The sequence below is a fragment of the Triticum dicoccoides genome, chromosome 4B (genome assembly GCF_002162155.2).
Source record: "Triticum dicoccoides isolate Atlit2015 ecotype Zavitan chromosome 4B, WEW_v2.0, whole genome shotgun sequence".
Classification (NCBI taxonomy): Eukaryota; Viridiplantae; Streptophyta; class Magnoliopsida; order Poales; family Poaceae; genus Triticum; species Triticum dicoccoides.
In genome coordinates this window covers 265,063,957-265,084,679 of record NC_041387.1, presented here as the reverse complement: position 1 = coordinate 265,084,679, position 20,723 = coordinate 265,063,957, and the positions used below count along the sequence as shown (strand labels likewise).

Sequence of the window (20,723 nt, the reverse complement as noted above, 5' to 3'; positions counted from 1 at the left end):
AGTGGGTCATGATGGATGCCAGATGCATCCACTCCTGATTGGCGTTGCCAACGGAGCCACCCCAGTCTGACGAAGGGTGGTCTCGCGCGAAGCTTACCGTTGACAGGGCGAAGTTGGTGCTAGAGAAGATGAACGCCGACCTGAGGCCGGGCAACGCGAAGGCGGCGAAGCTGACCGGGGCCACGCTCCTGAGGGAGTTCCTGACGCAGCGGGTGGCTCCGCTTCAGGCGCACTCGCGCCCACTGTGGACGCTTGGGGGCGCAGATGATGAGCTTCTCTTGAATCCAGCGGCCTTGGCCGACGAGGATCTGGCCGCAGCTCTCTGCCTCTTGATTGGGGATGATCTGGAAGGTCTGGAGGGTGCTCCTGCCCCCCTGTTCCTTCGTCAGGACTAGAAACAGGTGGTGGATGCCATGCCCACCTTTGATGGGAGCGGCTTGGTGCCGACGGAGCCTCCGGTGGCCCAGTGGGCTACGGCACCTATGGAAGTGTCTTCAGGTGACTCCCGCGGGGGAGGAGAGAAAGACGAAGAAGAAGAGGAGCGTGACTCGGAGGAGACCATTGAGGGGACGGGGGAGACCTCCCACCGGCGCAGGGCCAGCATCCTTCGCACTTTGCCGGACGACGATGAAGCCGATGCCACGCGGGAGGAAGAAGATCCACCCACGATCCCGAAGAAGGACAGGTCGGCGCTGATCCCCCGAGGGAGTGCTTCTGACCAGGCACTGCCCGAAGCCGCCTCCAGCCCTTCCGGTGTGCCCTCTTCCGCTCTTGGACCTCTCGAGGCTGCACCTCAGACCAAGAGGCTCTCGGGCTTTAAGCTCGGCAAGAGGTCGGTGGTCTATGCCGCGATTGACCAGTAAGTTCTTTGAACTCCGTCTTGTTCTTGTTTTTGCTGCCGGGCCTGACGTTCTCCATCAATTGGTTAGGCTGCCGCTTGCGGCGAAGAAGAAGAAGCTGGACACGGTGGCTCTGCCTGGGGCAGACTCGTCTGTCGTGGCCGCACCTTCATCCATGGGACGGGGATGCGGTGGAGTTAACACATCCCCTGCCCGATCGTCTCTGCGGGGCCCAAAGGAGCGCTCTGGCGGGGTGCCAGCCCCCATGGCCCTGCTGACTCCGTAGGTGTCGGTGCCTGATGTTGCTACTGATATGCCCAAGGCTCAGGAGCTCCTAGTCTCCCGACCTGTGGTTATGCTGCGGCCTCCTCCTCCTACGCCGCTGGTTTCGTGCCCTCCTGCCTCTTCTATTGTCTTGGACCGTGCCCTTCCTGAGTTGGGCCAGCTGCGAGAAGACCTTCAAGGCATCGACTCTCGCCTGGTAGCTGGGCGCCTAGAGCTGATCTCTGGCTGGGTTCATTCCAACATCTTCGTCCGGGCGGCGCTGAGGCTAGCCGTGGCAGCCTTTGAGGAGGAGAAGCAGGCCGCCACCCGGGCTGCAGCTGCCCGTGATGCGGCATTGAAGGATTCCACGGTCGCCCAGGACCGCTGCAAGGGGCTAGAGGCCGAGCTGCAGGGATTGCGCGATCAGCTCGCCAAAGAGGCTCGCGACCGCCAGGCGAAGGAGGAGGAGATGAAGGCTCGAGAGGCCGCCATCAGGGACCGCGACGCCGAGATGACCGCTGAACACGGCCGGCTGGGGACACTGGAGAAGAAGCTGAAGACGGAGAGGGCCGAGCTGGACGCCAAGGCGAAGGTCCTGGCCGAGGACCGCGTGGCCTTCGTGCGCCTTGAGGAGAGATCCCGCAAGGCGCTGAAGATGCTCTACGAGGGCGGCTTGGAGAAGCCGCTGGCTGGTGCCAAGGACGGCCCCACCCAGCTGCTTCCCTTCTTGGTCGAGGCGCTCGAAGAAGTTGTGATCGGTGTCGGCCCCATGGCCGAGGTTGAAGCTCGCATCCTTTCTTCTGTGGCGCTGACACGCGTCTTCAGCCACGTCTACCTTCGCGATCCTGGCGCCAACCTCGACGAGCTGCTGGAGCCGTGGACGACGAGCACTTCGCCACCGCTGCTGAAGCCGTGAAGGGCCAGGTAGAAGCCTTGCTGGCAAAGTTCTGCGCCTTTGCCATTGTGCCCACGGCAGGTGCCGCTGATCCCGCGGCCTCGGGAGGTGGAGTTGGTGGGGGAAACACCATCACGGAGGCAGAGCCCCTGGCGAATGATGACGCTATCCAAGGGTGATCTTCTCGCACCTTCTTTCCTGTTTCAACTCCTGCAATGTGCACCATGCCTCGTGGAGGCGTTTAAACTTCCATTTGGTATTGCAAAGACAATTATGGCTTGCAATATTTGCTTCTGGATTTGCTTCGAAATCTTGCGTTTTCCTTCCTATTTGCTTTATGTTCTACGTTGGCAGAGCCCGACCCCGCGCATACCTCAACCACCGTTAGACCCGACCGGATCACCAGGACGGGACCAAGGAGTGAGGGGCTATGTTACAAGTTAGGCTCCTGAGTCGCGGTGCTCAGGAGTCCCCTTGACGTACAAACAACAAATAGGGAGGGAATGTAGGAGTAGATCTGGCGTTCTATGTCGGCAGGGCCCGGCCCCGCGCATACCTGAACCGCCATTAGCCTCGCGGGACTAAGGACTAAGGGGCTACGTGACCAGTTAGGCTCCTAAGTCGCGATGCTCAGGAGTACCCCTTACCGTTCAAACAATCTTCATACCTTGGCTCCGCTTGGGGAGAGGCGTGTGATGACCAGGCCCGAGGGACCTTGCTGGGCGGCGTGTGCTCGGGCGTGGCCCAGGCGCAGCCCCGTGTCCAGCCCCCTCGCGTGACGCTCCTGAGAGGAGGTGTTACGATGAGGCCGTACACTGAGCTCTGGGCTCCCTGAGGTTGATACGACCCTGGGCCACCCTCAGTTGTTTATCACCAGCATAGAGGATAGCGCTTCCATATGTGTACGGGCATAGACGCTCCTCGGCAGTGTCGTCAGCCAGCACGGAGCATGGTGCTTCCACTGGTACATGGGGGGGCTCTCCGGGAGGAGCCCCCGGGGCGTGTACAGCCTCGCCCTGACACGTGGCTTGCACAGGAGGGCTAGATGAGGTGTATCTGGGCACTCGTGAGCCAGCGCGAGACTCACGAGGCCCTACCTCAAGGCGGGTTGTGCCTGGTCTTGAGACTTGGATGGATGTGTGCTCCTGCGAGATGGTTAGATACAAATGCTCTATGTCCTCAGGTGCCGGCCCTCGAGCGAGCTCAGCCGCCGCTAGTATGCCAGGTCACGATGCCGTGGACAAGGCCAGTGGGTGAGGGCTGGAGAGCCAGTAAGAGCTCCTGAGTCGCGATGTTCGGGAGCCCCCCTTTTAACGCGCAAGTGATTTGCATGAGGGAGAGGGAGCCCGTGGTAGGCGGCAAATGATAATCATAGGCAGGTTAAGCATGAAAGGCAAATCAGCTTAGATAAACGCAAGAGGGATACATGCCACTGGGTCAGGCCCAAGCGGCTAGGGGATGATGCAGCCCGAGGGGCACCCCCAACAAGGTAAACTAAAGACATAAGCAAAAGGGATACATGCCGCAGGGACAGACCCATGCGGCCTGGGAATGATGCAGCCCATAGGGCGCTCTCGGCTAAAATGAGCTCGGAAGATGTCACCAGGTACCATTGTAGAAGGGGTGTCAGAGTAGCTGAAGATGCGCGACGAAGAGGCCAATCCTCATGAGCTGCCGGGGCCCTGAGCCTCGGGAGGCTCTGGGGGTCCAGGCGGTTCCTCGAGGACCATCTCCATCTCTGCTAGGACCGCATGGTGTCTGGCCTCCTGAGCTGCCAGAATGCTCCGCAAATGGCGCTGGTGGGTAACAGCCGCGTTCAGCAGGCCGAAAGGCATGCGAACGTAGCTGTGCGGCGGACCCTCGCAACATCCCACGCGCGAAGGCCAGAGGCGCTCCTGAGATGCGGCTCGTTGAGCCCTAGGACATCGATGGAGCACCATCCTCGCCTGGATGGGGAGCTATGCCAGGCAAGCGGCGATCGCCGCGTATGACTCTTGCTTCTTGAAGCTCATGAGTGGCTTTGGTGATGAACTCCTGAGGGTTGGGCCTTCCTTACCCCATGCCTTCCTGAGGGAAACATGCAGTGAAGCACACCTCCAAGTGGTGCCCGAGCGCCTCCCTCGTGATCTTGGCAAATTCCGAGGCCCTCCAGAAGAGAGCCCCCGAGCCCTGCCCTAGGAGGGCGTCAGGCGCGCCTTCCTATGCGATGGAAGGCGGCACCCCTTGCATGGGCACGGATCCTGATGCAGCACCTCCTGAGATGCCAACCTCCTGAGGCGTTGAGCCAGGCGATGTCTTCTTCTTCTTGGGGACTGTCTCAGGAGGGTTCTTGCCCTTACTGTCCGGGTCCTCGATTGATGCAGCTTGGAAGGCGCGCTCGAGGGAGCACACCGCATCCTTCTCTTCGCAGGGGACTGTGATGATTCCGCCGCTTCCTGGCATCTTGAGTATAGTGGGTCACTACCATGGACTTGGCTAGGGCTGGATACCCGAGGATGGCATTGTATGGCAGGCGAATGTGGATGACGTCGAAGTCGATGAGCTCAGTGTGGTAGTTGTTGTGCTGCCCGAAAGTGACAGGGAAGCGGACCTGCCCTATCGGGGTGGTGGAGCCGTCAGTAACTCCTGAGAAAGGCTTGGCAGGCTGAAGTTGGTCATATGGCACTTGAAGGTTGTTGAACGTATCGACAGAAAGAATGTTGAGCCCTGCGCCGCCATCAATGAGGGTCCTAGTAACTTGCACATTGCTGATGACTAGGGAACTTAGCATTGGGAGGACGCCAGCGGTAGCCGCACACTTGATTTGATCTGCTGAGTTCAAAGTGATGGCGCACTTGGACCACCTGAGCGGGCGCGTGGCCTCGAGCTTGGGGACGACTGCATTCACCTCGCGAGCAAACTGCTTGAAGATGCGCTGGGAAGCTGGGGCCTGGGCGCCGCCCAAGATGAAAGTGATAGCACGTGGCCCCTGGAAACCCCCAACCCCCTCGTCCTGGTGGTGGTCATCATTCCTTCTTGGCGGTGGCGGCAGAGGAGGAAGGCCAGCGTTATCCTGTGGGCGGTCCTCGCGAGGCTGATCCCTCCAGGCTCCCTCGCGAGGCTGGTCCTGACAGCGATCCTCGCGAGGTCGGTCACGCCACTCCTGGCGAGGGCGTCGGTCGTCCCATCATACTCCGCCTCGTCCTCCTCCTCAGTCGTAGCCCGGTCATTGCGCTCGGGGCGTCGACCGAACCGTCCTTCTCGAACGGCCCTGAGCTCCTGGCATTTGTTGATGTTGCGGGTGTGGAGGTTGTGGTAGGCGCAGAACGGTCAGCTTCCCTTGGATGACTCCGGCTGGTCCCTGCCATGCTTCATGTCTGGTTCTGCTGCGAGCACGACTGCTCCTTTGTGCTTCACGTCCTTGGCCTTGGCCTTCTTCTCCTCTAGGTCAGCAGCTGGAAGCTCGAGGAGGGAGAGACGTCCCTCCTCAGCTCTTGCGCACTTGGTTGCCAGGTTGAACAGCTCCAGGGATGTGCACAGATCCTTGTGGATGGCGAGCTCCTCCTTCATCTTGACGTCGCGGACGCCATCAGAGAACGCTAAGATGATGGCCTCGTCCGTCACCTTGGGGATCTTGAGGCGGGCGATGTTGAAGCGCTGGATGTATTTCTGCAGGGTCTCTCCAGGCTGCTGCTTGATGCGGTGCGGGTCGCCCTGCGGCCGAGGGGCGGTCCCGAGTGCCCTGGAAGTTGGCGATGAAGCGGCTACACACCTCATCCCAAGAGGAGATCGAGCCGGGAGGCAGGTTCAGGAGCTAGGTGAGGGCACCATCCTTGAGCGCCATTGGAAACCAGTTCGCCATGACCTTTTCGTCTCCGTTGGCCGCCTTGATGCCCATCTAGTAGAGCTGCAGGAACTCTGCGGGGTCGGCTGTACCGTCGTAGCGAGGAGGCAGGTCTGGCTTGAACTTGTCGGGCCAGGTGACGCTACGCAGCTCGGTGGTGAAGGCACGACAACCTGCTGTAGCCACCAGAGCCCTTTGCAGACGCGGGGCTTGCTCTTGACGGTTCGCGCGCACCGCTGCGTGGGGCAGCACGGGGTTTTGGCGTGCTTGCGCAGGGATGCGGTCTTGTCATGCCGGTGCAGGGACCACGTGAGCGCCTTCTTCAGGCCGAGGGATTTCTTGGCAGCTTCTTTCTTGCTGCGCGGGTGCCGGACGCAGTGGGTCACATCCAGGGGCCGCGTGCCATGGAGCCAGGGCGCCTTCTTGGTGATGAGGTGGCGCAGGCACTCCCTGAGCCGCGTCCCACGCATGACGGAGGGTGAGGCAGCGAGAGGGATGGTGCAGGAGAGCCCCCTGCGGCGCTGACGAGCTCGGTGATGTGAGCAAGCCACTCCTCGTAGAGGTCGTCGACGGGGCGGTAGTGCAGGAGCTCACGTGCTAGGTGCAACATGGCATGCGCGTCCGTGGGGGCGCGACGAGTGTGAGACGACGAACCAGCTGGGGTCAGCGACGGAGTGGCGGTGCGGCCTTCCCGCCGCACCGAGGGGTGCAGCGAAGATGCTTGCTGCTCGTTCCCCGCCGGGCCGGTGGTGGCGTTGGCGGCAGGCGACAGAGAACGACGAGGGGGCCCACCAACAGGAGCTGTCTGGGCGATGCGGGCGGCGAGAGCAGCCCGACGCTCGACGCGAGCTCGGCGAGCGTCTGCCATAGATGCGACGAAGCGATGGGACACAGATCAGCGGAAAGAAGATTTCGGCACTCCCCTACCTGGCGCGCCAAATGTTGGATATCGGGTTCCAGCCAAACCCTTAAGGTTCGAACTCTGGGGTGCGCACGAAGATCTCTCCCTACCGAAACACGCCCTCGGCCTCGCCGCGATTCTAAGCTAAAACGATGAACAACACAAGAGACACGAGGTTTATACTGGTTCGGGCCACCGTTGTGGTGTAATACCCTAATCCATTGTGTGTGGTGTGGTGGATTGCCTCTTGGGCTAATGATGAACAACACAGAGGAAGAACAACCTCGCGAGGAGAGGTGTTCTTGTGGTGGTGTGGATGAGCTAGGTTCGGATCAGATGATAGATTCTCTCTACTGTGGTGGCTAGCCCTATTTATAGAGGCCCTGGTCCTCTTCCCAAATATTGAGCGGGAAGGGAGCCAACAACGGCCATTTCGAAAGGTGACAGCTAGTACAAGCTATCCTGACTAAAGGTGTTCTTCGACTGCCAAAGGTGCTGGTGATGACGCCTTCTTGGGCTCCACGGTGACCTCCGTCCTGCTGATCTTGGTCTCGTCGCACCGATATGGAAACCTTTGCCTGATGCCTAGGTACCCCGCACCTGCGCTTGCCCCCTTTGCAACAAAGAGGAAACGAGGATACTGCGCAGGCTGGCGCCTGCCTGGTCTTGATCGTCATGGCTTGTGTCATGGCCACCTCGCGAGGTACCCCTTGCCTTGATCTCTCTGCCTCCTCACGAGCCTGCCTGGTGAGGCCGCCCCTAAGGAGGCCTTGTGTCGCTCACCCCGTGAGGGTCTTGAGTGTTTGTTGATGAAGACGGGCCGCACTAGGCCACTGGCTGCCCCACGCTGCAGGCCGCAGGCCGGCAAGTCTGGGGACCACCATTCCCAGAACACCGACAGAAGGAAACACACACACACACACACACACACACACACACACACACACACACAGAGAGAGAGAGAGAGAGCGAGAGAGAGAGAGATCCAATCTCGGAGGGGCTCCCACCCCTCCACCGCCATGGATGCCAATGATGGGAAACCCTCATCCCATCTAGGGGGAGTTCAAGGAACAAGAAGGAGGGGGCTCTCTCCCCCTCTCTCCAGGTGGCGCCGGAACGCCGACTGCAACCTACACCAACACCTCCGTCATCTTCCCCAACATATTCATCACCTTTCCCCATCTATATTTAGTGATCCACTCTGCCGCGACCGTTGTACCCTCTACTTGAACATGGTGCTTTATGCTTCATATTATTGTGCAATGATGTGTTGCCAGCCTATGATGCTTGAGTAGATTTCTTGTTGTCCTATCGATTTGTGAATTGCTATGTTGGTTTAATTTGCTTGTGATTATGATGAAGTCCTTCGGTGCCCGTTGTATGAGCGTGTGTGTGGATCACACCATAGGGTTAGTTTTATGTTGATAGGACTATGTATTGGAGGGCAAGGGTGACAACAGCTTCAGCCTAGCATAGAAATTGATGCATACGGGATTGAAGGGGGACCAATATATCTTAGTGCTATCGTTGGGTTTTACCTTAATGAACGTTAGTAGTTGCAGATGCTTGCTAATAGTTCCAATCATAAGTGCATAGAATTCCAAGGGATTACATGCTAGCAGTGGCCTCTCCCACCACTATTGCAGGATGTTGCTAATGCGACACTACGATCGGAGACCCTTTGACGAAATTGTGTGTGATCCATAAATCGCAAACGGTGATGAAAAAAATTGTCAAAAAGATGCAAAACGTTTGCGATGAATGATACATCAAACACGGTTAGATTTTAGTTGCGTGTGCGATGAGGGGCATACGGTTGATCCGTACGAACTGTTTGCGATGAGATAGAACAACTGAAACAGGCAGCGAGATCAAGGTGTGTGCAATATACGGCATATAGTTCGCTCCGATGAACCGTTTGTGATGATTGAGGTGAACACAAACTATTCGACGTAACAAGATGTGTGTGATACCCGACAAACAGGTCGGTAATCAGAATTGTGTGCGATCATTATAAATAGCCCATACTGTCTTTTTTTGTGAATTGTGTGCTCATTAGGGCACACATTTCAACAAACCAACCTATGGGCGAAAATGTAGAAGATCTCTATCAAATACATAATACTAACCGTCTGCGATTAGATCGACAGGATAAACAAAGATATATATAGTGTGCTTAATTCAATCCTTCTTCTTGTTGTGATTGTTGTTGGATGGCCCCACGACATCGTCTTTGCGAGGACGCTTATGGCCGCTGACCGTTGGCTTTTCATTTCCCCCGTTGTCATCGCCGTTGTTGTCGTCATTCTCCTCCTACTCGTTCGACCATTCCTCCTCATCATCATCGTCGTCCTCTTCTTTGTCCTCCGATGGCTCCTCGTCCATCTGGTTCTCATCTGATGACACCAGAGGCGGCGTCCCTTCCATGAACCGGATGTAATCGAGGTCTGGGCTCGACGCCGGACTCATGGAAGATGAGCGGGATGATTCTGATGTTGACCTATCATCGGGCGCCAGACTGCTGGCTGAACTGTTGTCCTCGTAGTTGCTCGACATGGCTGCAGAGTGTGTGCCAGTGTGTAGCGCGGCCTGCAGGGGACGATGAAGATGGTGGACACTTAAGCAGGGTATGCAGAGAAGAGGAACTGCCAATTGAAGCGGGGTTTGTTTTGCGCGGGGGGGGGGGGAATTGAAGCGGCGGTTCACGTATTATCTAACCACTGATATAATCAACCGCAATTATTTGTATCCAGTGGCTCCAAATTCCCGGGGTTGCGCAGGACTCCTATTGGCTATTTGGTTGGTTTCCTTTTTCAGGACAAAAACAAGGAACGAGTTTTGGGATTATGCACCGGTGACGGTACGAACGGAGTAGGAAAGTTGGCAAGCAATACATCAAGCTCTTCTTATTGATAAAGCCAGTAATAATCAAACTAGAAAGGAAAAGAAAAAAGACAAAGAAAAATATCTGCACGAATCTTCGCGTAACATCAATGGCATAGGACCTAGATGTGCATTACTTAGAGCACATCTAGATGTGCTTTAGCAATGCTGTTAAACAAAACCCCTAATTAGCATTGCAAATAGCGCATAGAACATGGCTAATGCGACAACCACAACTACACATGCTAGTTCCTTTTTGTCTCTTGCTTTCATCTACTGCCTGTGATTGATTCTTTCTTGCTTCATCAATGATTGTACATTCCAGATCAGCCAGTTTCTTCTTCAGCTTAACGTTATCTTCTGCGAGCTTAGTGATAACACTCCGAGCCCTGCCATGCCATTCTTCATCCAGCCAATTAACAAAGGCACAAGCCTCATATCCCTGCCAATGTTAAATAGTATTCAGGATGAGCGGTGGCATTAACTCAAGTAAAATGATGAACTTAGCACTAACCTCTAAGGGGCAACTGAGAAACCGCCTGCCAATGTCGAATCCTTCCATGCATACACGTCGAGCGGGAGTGTGCCCATGCACACAACTCGTCTTTTGGTACTTCTCGGTGCCACAAAACTCAGAGTCGAACTCCTGTTGCGGGAGTCTGGAGTCATGCTTCGGATCCGGTGGCAGATCGCTTTCCTAGGGGGGGGGGTCAATTCAGGACAGATTAAGCAAGGATCTACTTTGGACATGCTAAAAAAGATCGGGATAGATTGGAACCTGACAGGATGATTCGGATCCGTAGTACACCTGCATTCTGATGACCTTAGGCAAGTGCTCGGTGGCGACCGCCGTCGTGGCGGTGATACGAGCAGGAGCAGCCGCACCGAAACAATCAGCACCACTCACCCGCATTCCCCCAATGTCAGCTCCACGCGAGGAAATTTGGAGGCTATGTAGGGATTTGGGGGAAATGGGGAAACTGTAGGGATAAGCTAACGGTCGGGAACTACTTATGGCACTATATGTTGGAGTATACGGCACACTGTTTATACATGTCATTTGTGTTAGGTATTACAACGTCACACATGATTTGCGCACCAAACCATGTGAGAAGACAACATAGGTGAGACACGGTTGCCGTTACATAACCGCATGTGATGTACTACCCTATACATATAATTGAGTTACAGTGATACCATGCAAACAGCTGCTCTACGGATATCCAGAAAAAAACAGCTGGTATGCATATAGAGATTGCGGTGGCGGCCTAAGCAAGGGCTACCGGAGAAGTGGTCAATCCTCAGTCGGTGGGCGGTGGCAGCGTCATAGGAGGTCAATCCTTGGTCTGTGGTGGGAGATAGGAGGATCTCAGCCATCGAGGTCGGCGGCGGGGTGATTCGAGCACATTCACGGTCGATGGCGGGATAGTGGAGGTCGAACTTTAGGCGGTAGCCGCACTAAGCTTTGCTCCTCGACCGTGCTGTCTCCGCGTACCGCCACATCGTGCTTCTCTATCTGCTGGGTGGAGGTCGCCACGCGGCTATTGAATTAAGGTATTATTTTCGTGAGTAGCTTACTTAATGTATCCAATTCCTAAGGCTAGTGTTGTACTAGTACTCTGTGTGTAAATTGATTGGCCATTAATTTTTGTCATTGCACATTTGGATAAAAATATGGAGCACCCTCAGTAATTATGAAAATAAAGCCTTGCAATTTATGCATGCATCATTGGGCAGTAGTTAATCTGTGTGTCGGGGAAACTGATCCACGAACACCTATGGGGCCGGCGGACCAAGCCCCTTTCGGTTCGGTGGGGGGCGGAGATCGCACGAAGAGCGGATCGAGGCGAAGCACACGAGCAGTTTACCTAGCTTCGGAACTCTCCGGAGAGATAATACTCCTACTGCTGCTTGTCTGATTGTATTCTGTTCTTGCTCGAGAGAGCTAAGTGTTTTTCTGGCTTCCGAATGAGCCGAACCCCCCCTACGTTGCGCATGGGCCTCCTTTTATATGCTAAAGGGGTCACCGACAGGTGGCAACGCAGAGAAGGGTAAAAACGTAAAAAGTGTTGCGGTTGGTACACCTACTTGCACAGTGTGTCCTACCTAACCCTGACGGCAGGGGACAAAGGCATTAAATGCCCGTCTGTGTCGCCCAAACAGTGCAGAAAGGGACCGTCAGGGACGCCACCGTTCGCCACGATGGCGATCTTGTCAGCGTCGCATGCCACCGCGCACCGCTGGCTGCACAGCCTCACGCCACGCGCGCCTGGAAAGGCCCCCAGAGCGACACGTTGGCGGATGTGCTGGAGCGTGGGTACAGAGTGGTTACTTGCCGCGGCAAGCGCCTTGCCGCGGTCGTCGTCTTGTCGCGCTCGGAAGCTTGTCGCTCACCAGACCTTGAGGTGCCTTGGTTGATCTTCCCGGCAAGCTCCTCTTGCCGGGGCCTTGTTGCCTTGCCGGGACGCGTGGCGCGTCGCGGCAAAGTTCCTTGGGATGCCTCGGTTGGCCTTCCCGGCAAGTTCCTCTTGCCGGGGCCTTGTCTCCTTGGCTTGAATACTTTGTTCTTGAATGGCTCCAAGGGAACCACGGAGGACCTTGGCGGTCTCCTAGCAAGCCTTGCCTCGGGGTGCTGCAACTGCCCGTGCACAAGTTCAGGATACTAGGGTACCCCTACTCTAGTACACCGACACTGTGTATTAATATTGTTGTTTTGTTTTTAATTACCATTCGTATGGTGCAGATGGAACAATCTCAATGGATGAAGAATCGGAAAACCGCATATTTTATCAGTGGTGTGACAGAGTTCATGAATTTAGCTGAAAGTGCAAAGAGGAGAATTGGTGATGCGGATTACATCATGTGTCCATGTACTGATTGTGCCAATACAGAGTCACATGAAGTTGCAAATGTCCAGTGGCACTTAGTCTCTCGGGATTCTTGGATGGATATATACGTTGGACCAAACATGGTGAAGAGGAGGTCATGGATGAAGATACCCAAGGTTGCGAGATGCCAAACCCCAATCAGTGTCACATGGATGTTGAATGTAACATCAGGGCAGAGGCATAAAGCTACCAATGGAACACCGGAAAGCTGAAACGCCTACTAGGAAACCAAGACGTCGACATAGATGACGACAATCTTGATATGCCAGATTTTGCTGCAACGATTACAGATTTCGAGGGCCCAAAAAAGGATATGATTGGGTATAAGGATCTGTCAACCATTGATGCGGACTCCAAGAAAGAATTGTATCCAGGTTGCAAAAAGAAATATTCTAGGTTGAGTGCCACCCTGGTGCTTCTTAGATTTAAAGCAGCAAACAGTCTATCTAACTAGGGCTTTACAGAGATGTTAGGTCTTTTCAAAGAAATTCTTCCGGAAGATAATGTGCTCCCCAGAAGCACGAATTAAGCGAAGAAAATTGTTTGCCCATTGGAACTTGAAGTACAGAAGATACACGCTTCTGTGAATGATTGTATATTGTACCGTGGTGAGTACAAAGATTTGCGTGCATGTCCCGAATGCAAGCATGCACGATACAAGTGCAGGAGAGCAAAGGACAAGTACAAATTGGACGACGAGGTCAAGAGAGTAATCCCGTTCAAGGTTGTTTGGTACTTGCCTTTAGTTCCAAGGTTGAGGCTTTTGTTTGCAAACCCTAGAGAGGCAAAGAGGTTGCGGTGGCATCATGATGAGCGAAGTGCAGATAAGTATATGAGGCACCCAAAAGATGGGGCTCAATGGGAATTAATCGACAACAAGTTTGAAGACTTTGCCAAGGATCCTAGAAGTATAAGGCTCGGGGAGTGTACTGACGGGATGAATCCTTTTGGTGATATGAGCACCAATAACAACACATGGCCGGTGCTTCTGCGCATATATAACCTAGCTCCTTGGTTGCGTATGAAGAAAAAATACATTATGATGTCAATGATTATCCAAGGCCCGAAGCAACCTAGAAAGGACATCGACATTTACTTTTAGCTACTGGTAGAATAACTACTAACAGTGTGAATAGATGCACCTGCTGTAAAATGTTATGATGCTTATAGAAAGGAGATTGTCGATCTACATGCAAGCTGGTGCACACCATTCAAGATATGCCGGTATTAGGCAACACCGGGGTAGAAAACAAAGGGAGATGTAGGGTGTGTCACATGCATGGATAGGATAGCTAGCAGAAGACTTCCCAACTCGTGCAAAACCATATATTTGCGACATCGTAGGTTCTTACAAAAAATTCACCCATACTGAAAGATGAAAGCTTTTGATGGTACGGCAGAGGTCGAAGTGGGCCCAAGACCCTGTGATGGGAAGGTGGTCCACAACATGGCTAAACAAATTAATGTTGTTCTTGGTAATAATCACGCTTTGACGGTGAAACAAACACCCAAGGTTCAAGTGTTTAAGAATAAATTGGTGTTCTGGAAATTACTTTAGTGGGAGATTCTACGTGTACGTCACTGCATCAATGTCATGCACATAGAGAAGAAGGTATGTGAAAGCATCCTTGGTACTCAGCTCAAGATTAAAGGTAAAAGAAAGGATGGTGAGGGTTCACGGCTAGATATGCTTGCTGATCAATCAAAAGGCAAGAGTGAAGCATAAGATGACGAGAAATTCATTAAATCTCACCAGAGTTACAATTTCAGTACAAAATAAGCAACACAGTTCTTCACCTATTTGTTGTTAGTTAAGACACCCTCTTCCTACTCCGCAAACATCAGAAGTCTCGTGGATGTGAGCTCAGGTAAAATGAAGTTGGGACACATGAAGTCACATGATTGCCACGTAATGTTGACACAAATCCTCCCAGTGTCCATCAGGAATTTGACGGACAAATATATAAGGAACACACTCATTAAGCTCTGTGATTCCCCAACTATGGCAGAAAGTTGTAGATCCTGAAGAGTTGGATCATATTCAAGATGATATTGCAAGAATATTGTCCACCTAGAGATATTTTTCCCACCGTCATTCTTTGATGTCATGGTCCATCTCACTGTGCACCTTCTCGAAGAGATAAAGTATTGTGGTCCTGTGTTTCTTCGCAACATGTATCCCTTTGAGCGGTTCACGAGAATACTGAAGCGCTTTTGTCGCAACCAAAACAATCTAGAGGCAAGCATCCTACAAGGTTATACCGCGAAGGAGGTGGTTGAGTTTTGCACCGAATACATGAAACAACGACCTATAGGTTTGCCCCCCTCTCGCCACGAGGGAAGGCTAAAGGTAAGTCGGTCCTTGCTGGCACGCAAATGCTGCAACCGGAGAATTGGCAGACAAAGCCCATTTGACGGTACTGCTTAATAGCCCAGTTCTCAGCGCTTACACCGAAGAACACTTGGCGGAGATACGCCAAAGCTTCTTACCAATGGTGCCTTCATCATATATGGAGATGAAGGAGCACACTAAGAACTATGCCGAATGGCTTAAGAAGCGTTTGGCAGAAGAATCCATCAATGACATTGCTACGTGGTTGGCACAAAAGCCATCACCTACGGTGTTGACGTACCAAGCATATGACGTAAATGGATACACATTCTACACTGATGAACGTGATGAGAAGACCTCACATCAGAATAGCTCTGTTCAAATAGAATGCATGATTGTAGATGAAGCTGATAAAAGGGTATACTATGGAACCATCAAATAGATTTGGGAGCTTGACTATGTGAAAGTTAAGGTGGCATTATTCAGGTGCTCATGAATCCCTCTTTGACAACTAAAGGTTGATGATTATAGGAAGACCTGTGTTAACAGGACAACGATGGCATATCATGCGGACCCGTTCATTGTTGCCATCGATGCTACACATATTTTCTTTGCGGAAGACCCTTTGCGTAAGAGCTGCCATGTAGTGATGCATGGGAAAAGGAGGGTACTGGATGTCGATGATGTTGCTGATGAGGACGAGTACGATGAATTTGATGAGTTATGAGCCAAGGGATCACGCACCCGTGTAACAGAGAAGCGTAGAATCATTAAAACACCGAAGTTCATTCGGGGTCAACGTAATGATCTCAGTTCCCCCATGTACATGGGAATTAAGCCGTAAGACTAGTCTTTATGCCTACCCTGCAACTAATTCGTTAAATTTAGAACTGTTGCTTGTACTGAATTTGTGAGTTATGCCCGGTTTTTTGTTGATGTAAGAACCACTAATATGTTGACCTTGATATGCTGTCACCTCAGGTAATGAATATGAACTATTTTTTGTTATTATTATTATTATTATTATTATTATTATTATTATTATTATTATTATTATTATTATTATTATTATTATGATTATATCATAGAGGTAGCACACTCAATTGATCTCACTACAGTATGTGTGAACAAAAATATGTATGCAATCTGGTTTGCGAATAGCACAAGGTTCATTGATGAAAGCCGTGTGCCGACAAAACCCCGCCCACGATCCGAGTCGTGCGTTCTGATTGGCTAGAATCCAAACCCCACGGAGCGTACGTTTGCACCGTTGGATGCTCCCGGATCGAACGGCGATCCTCATCCCTTTCGACAACACATGCAATTCTGGTTGTAATTTTATTTTTATGCACAAAATGCACGTTAAACTCAAAAAAATGTCTAAACTATAGCTAACGATACCCGAAATGCGCCAGAAAATAAAACCCGTGGTATAATGGTGATTGCGTACCGTGGAAATATTATGAGGCCAAACGATGAATTCACCGGCCATAGGAGTTTGAATTGACACGTCTCCTTTGGGAAACCATGATCATTCATGTGAGACGCTCCGGTTTGGAAGGAGCGATCATCCAAACTTGTGCCAAACTTTACCATTTTTTTCCACGGGGACGTGATAGCACGCCATGGGCACACATCGATTTCAATGATGTCTGGACTCCATATGAATTTCTTGTAACTAAAATACCAACTAGACTACGTCAGTGGCCGCACCTCGCAGCCGAAATGTTTGAAACTTCTCCTCGCTTGTCGAACAAACGGATGAAAACTCGCAAAGCGACGCACAAATGATATGTACACCTTCTTTGCTAGGTTGGTCGTAATGGGATACCATAGCTAGTATCATGCCAACTAGGCAATTTTGATGAGTTGTCATAGAATTAAATGAAGAACGAGAGGGTTAAGTATCATATCACGAAACCGTGTCATAATAAATGCTATGCTACTATGTGTTATGCATGAAAATAAATAGAGTACTAGATGATACTACTCTATGATACTATGCATTAGTGAGGTAGGGCTAGCTAGTATATCATAGACTAGCTAGCTAGTATCATATATATATATATATATATATATATATATATATATATATATATATATATATATATATATATATATAGCCGGTCTATTTTGCTAATATTAGCAGAATAGTTATTCTGATAACACTTCCGCAACTGCACGCTCAACACGAGGGCACTGCATCCCTATCAAACGAGCACTGCAATGTCACTAAAAAAACTGCATGCATTTTTTGTCATTGTTTTCGGTCCAGTTTTTAAACCGTTTGTCGGAACGAGGCGTATAATATATCGTTGGATGGCTATGGAAAATGTGCAGCCTCATCATGTTAACACATTTCGAGATTCATCATGGTTTAAGAGCAGTTTCAAAAACAGTGCGCGCATGACGGGATGCAGCGAACATATTTTCATGATTTTTTCCTAAACCACACATCGGAATGAATCAAAACGGTACGGCGTTGGAAAGATATCGTCGAGCCGCATCCTTTTTATATCTATTATTTCCTCTAATTCATTACGGTTTAAGAGAAGTTTTAAATTTAGTAAATGAATTTTTTGCGATTTTTGTACTGTTTTTGCTTCAGTTTTTGAACCATTTGTCGAAATGAGGCGTGTGATATGCCGTTGGAAAGCTACAGACGAGGCACAACTTTCATATGTTGAAATATTTTTGAGATTACTTACGGTTTTAAGTTAATTTTGAAAATCGTGCAGTTCACGAAGAGTGGCAGCGGCCATTTTTCACGAAATTTTTACAAACCACTGGTCGGAGTGATTCAAACGATACGCCAATGGAAAGATATCGATGAGGCGCAACATTTTCATGTAGACCACTTTCTCTAATTCCTTATGGTTTTACGAGTATTTTTAAAAATACCGAAATGCGGACACTTAGTTTTTTGTGACACCAAAATGGACGCGTGTACTGCATCAGACTGAATACCGCACTGCATCAAACAGTCAAGTGCACTGCATTTTTTGAAATGCATTTTTCACGACAAGAAAATCGATGAAGGAACTACAACAGACAGGAAGCCGTACTGCTTCAGATTGTAAACCGCACTACGAAGTCGACAAAGGGAGCTGCATTACTAATATTTTTTTTAACATTTTATTTTGTAGTTTCATCTAAAATACTAGACTGAGTGTAGTGAACCGCACACAATGACGAAGTGCACTGCAACTCCCATTGCATTTTGCTTTTTTTGAACACACGAGTGCAATTTAATTTTTTACACGCGCACACCAAGCGAGTGAACCACAGAGACTAAGCGAGTGAGCTGCATCACATCATTTTTTTACTAGTGAACTACCAAGCCACTTCCAAGCACATCAGTTGCCAACAACAGTTTAACAAACTCAGTAGATTAGGCAAACGTTATTTTTTACAATGATTTTTGACAAGTTTTCTCACCATTTTTGTCTACAATACAAACAAGTGGATCCTCAAAAAAAGTGGACCCTGGAAGCGCATAAACTGTGCTGCCGCGCCAAGCGAATCGCATGGGGGTGTGTCACCCTCAAACAAAATACAATTTTTTCGTCATCATCCCGTGAACCGCACTGCAGCATCTTTGCCTCCCAATGACAGAAAACAAAAGTTGAACGCACATAAGGAATTCAGACCGCAAACCACAAGGGGGTGTGAGCATGCATGTTTCTGCCGGCGGACTGCACGCATGTGTCTGCTGCACTGCACCTGTATGCGCCACATACAGCAGAGGCGCCGAAGTGAGTTACAAACAATCTGCAAAAAAGGCGTAATATGTGACGGAGTGAGATGCACCGAGCCAACAGATGCTCTACTCGCATCCGGTGTGTGGACTACAAGGGGAGATGATTAGCACGGGGTGTCCTTCGATGGGGACGGGTCATGAAGAGGCACAACCGAATAGCCTGGGGTAGCCTCTGTGAACCTATGGGGTAGCCTCTCTCCGTCGTCGGCATCCAGTGCCCATGGGGTTGCCTCTGTGAACCTATTTAGGTGGATGAGTTGTTGCTACTGACAAATCCTGATGACGTTTGACTCACAGTATAGAAGTGTAGTACCTGGGGAGTCGAGGATGGCCGCACGCACGCACCTGCTGTGTGCACTACTTCAGCAAAATCTCATGCCTACAAGTGACTGCACTACACAACAAAGTCAAGAGTACATCGCCCAATAGTTAACTGCACTGCTCAAGGCATAAATTATTGAATGCAAAAAACAAAGCACTAGAACATACAACCATTTTTAGTACCACACAAATGTATTGTACTGCAAATATGAACGCCCAAATAAGAATCTGAACCTCCATGGGCTCCAGCCGAATTATGCATGAAGAGAAACACCATGAAGACAATCGGAACCAACATCCCATCGATGCATGCATGCAAAAGTGAGGCACCCACAAAACTGTAGGAGACTGGCTACGTGTCAATAGCGAGCATAATAGTTAAACACCTTCGATCCCCAATACGTGCAGAATTCACCGCCACGAGAACCAAATTCAACAACAAAGACGGACACGAGGTGCAAGATGACCAAGAACCTACTCGATTTTGCAGGAGAAGGTACTCGAGGGGGATGAAGTACCCGGTAGTGGAGGAACAGGCACTCGGGACCTTGCTAGAGGAACGACGATAAGGCATCGAACATCACATGCGCACGCCTATGAGCTGCTTGCCATGCTTGCCCAGGCTGCAAGATGCTGTGGCCAAAACCTCGACCCCAATGGACCTCTATGCCGGTCGTGCTTCAAGGCGGAGCAGGAGAGGATGGTGGGCAAGATGAAGTGGTTGCGGGATTCGGCAATGGATAGAGGATGGTTGTGCCAGCTCATGAAAACCTACCGCCAACTGAACTGCACATGGGCGCATTGCCGACTCGCCGTGGTCCACTGAGAACTGCAAATAGACATGGCCACAAGCAGGGGATCGGCGCGCCTGGATGTAGGTGGCACTCGATCTCCTACGGCGGCCGTGCAGGGAGGTGGAGACGCACTGAAGTCACCGGATGGGGCGCACGCACGGACCATGAATCCCCCAACCCACCACCCCCCTCCATGGCCGCCGGATCCGGAGGAAGGGAAACCTTTGGCGGCCACCACACTAGTGCAACACCTCGCCGTGTCCGAGATCGAGGGGAGGCGACCCTGACAGGAAGAGGATGGCCGCCGGGAATGCAGGGGGAGCTCGGGTGTTGGGGGCGCAGGATATCTGCGCGTCAGCATTGTACGAGGAGGGATGGAGAGTTGGAGATTCTAGGGGAGGCAACGAGGGGCGCGGGCAGGGCGCATCGGGTGCCGGTGAGCCGGAGGTAGGAGGAGGAGTGCAAGCGAGGGCTGGGATTGGTGGGTGCTCGTCTGGGAGGTGGGTTGGGTAGGGATCGGGAATGCTTTTTTTCGGGCGTTGGGGGCGGTTGCCTGCCCAGATCCGCCGTCGGTAGGTGCGCTGGTGGCAGTTGCCGACCGGGATCCATCGCCAGGAGTTGTGCTTGGGCATAGAGAAGGGGAAGGAGGTTGATTGGAAATGTGTAGATGCGGGGAGAGGTTGGCGATTGAGTGGGGGGAGGAGGTGGGTGGGGGTGGGGCTGCTCCTTTTCTGTTTTTCATGTGGTTCGGTTCGGGGTTTTTGCAGTGCCAAAGTGTTAGCAGAATAGGCTTAGAGTTTGCAGAATAAGGTCTTGAGGGGTGTTATTAGAATATACATGATACTAGTATATTATCGATACTAGCTAGCTACCTCTGTAATTCACACATAGTATCATAAGTTAGTATCTTAGGTTGCCTTATTAATTGCCATGCATGACACAAAGTAGTACAACATTTAATATGTGATATGGTATCATGATATGATACCCGGCCCACACCCTCTCTTTCCTCATTTAACTGTG

The 20,723-nt window shown here is 51.4% G+C and overlaps 1 long non-coding RNA gene across 1 annotated transcript; it reads right to left on the bottom strand.

The window, feature by feature from the left end:
* Window positions 1–18,198: 18,198 nt before the first annotated feature.
* Window positions 18,199–20,395, bottom strand: LOC119295943. Its single transcript, XR_005144534.1, has 2 exons — window positions 18,899–20,395; window positions 18,199–18,825 (listed from the first exon to the last, which is right to left on the bottom strand). It is a non-coding gene; the product is annotated as an uncharacterized LOC119295943 (long non-coding RNA).
* Window positions 20,396–20,723: the final 328 nt, after the last annotated feature.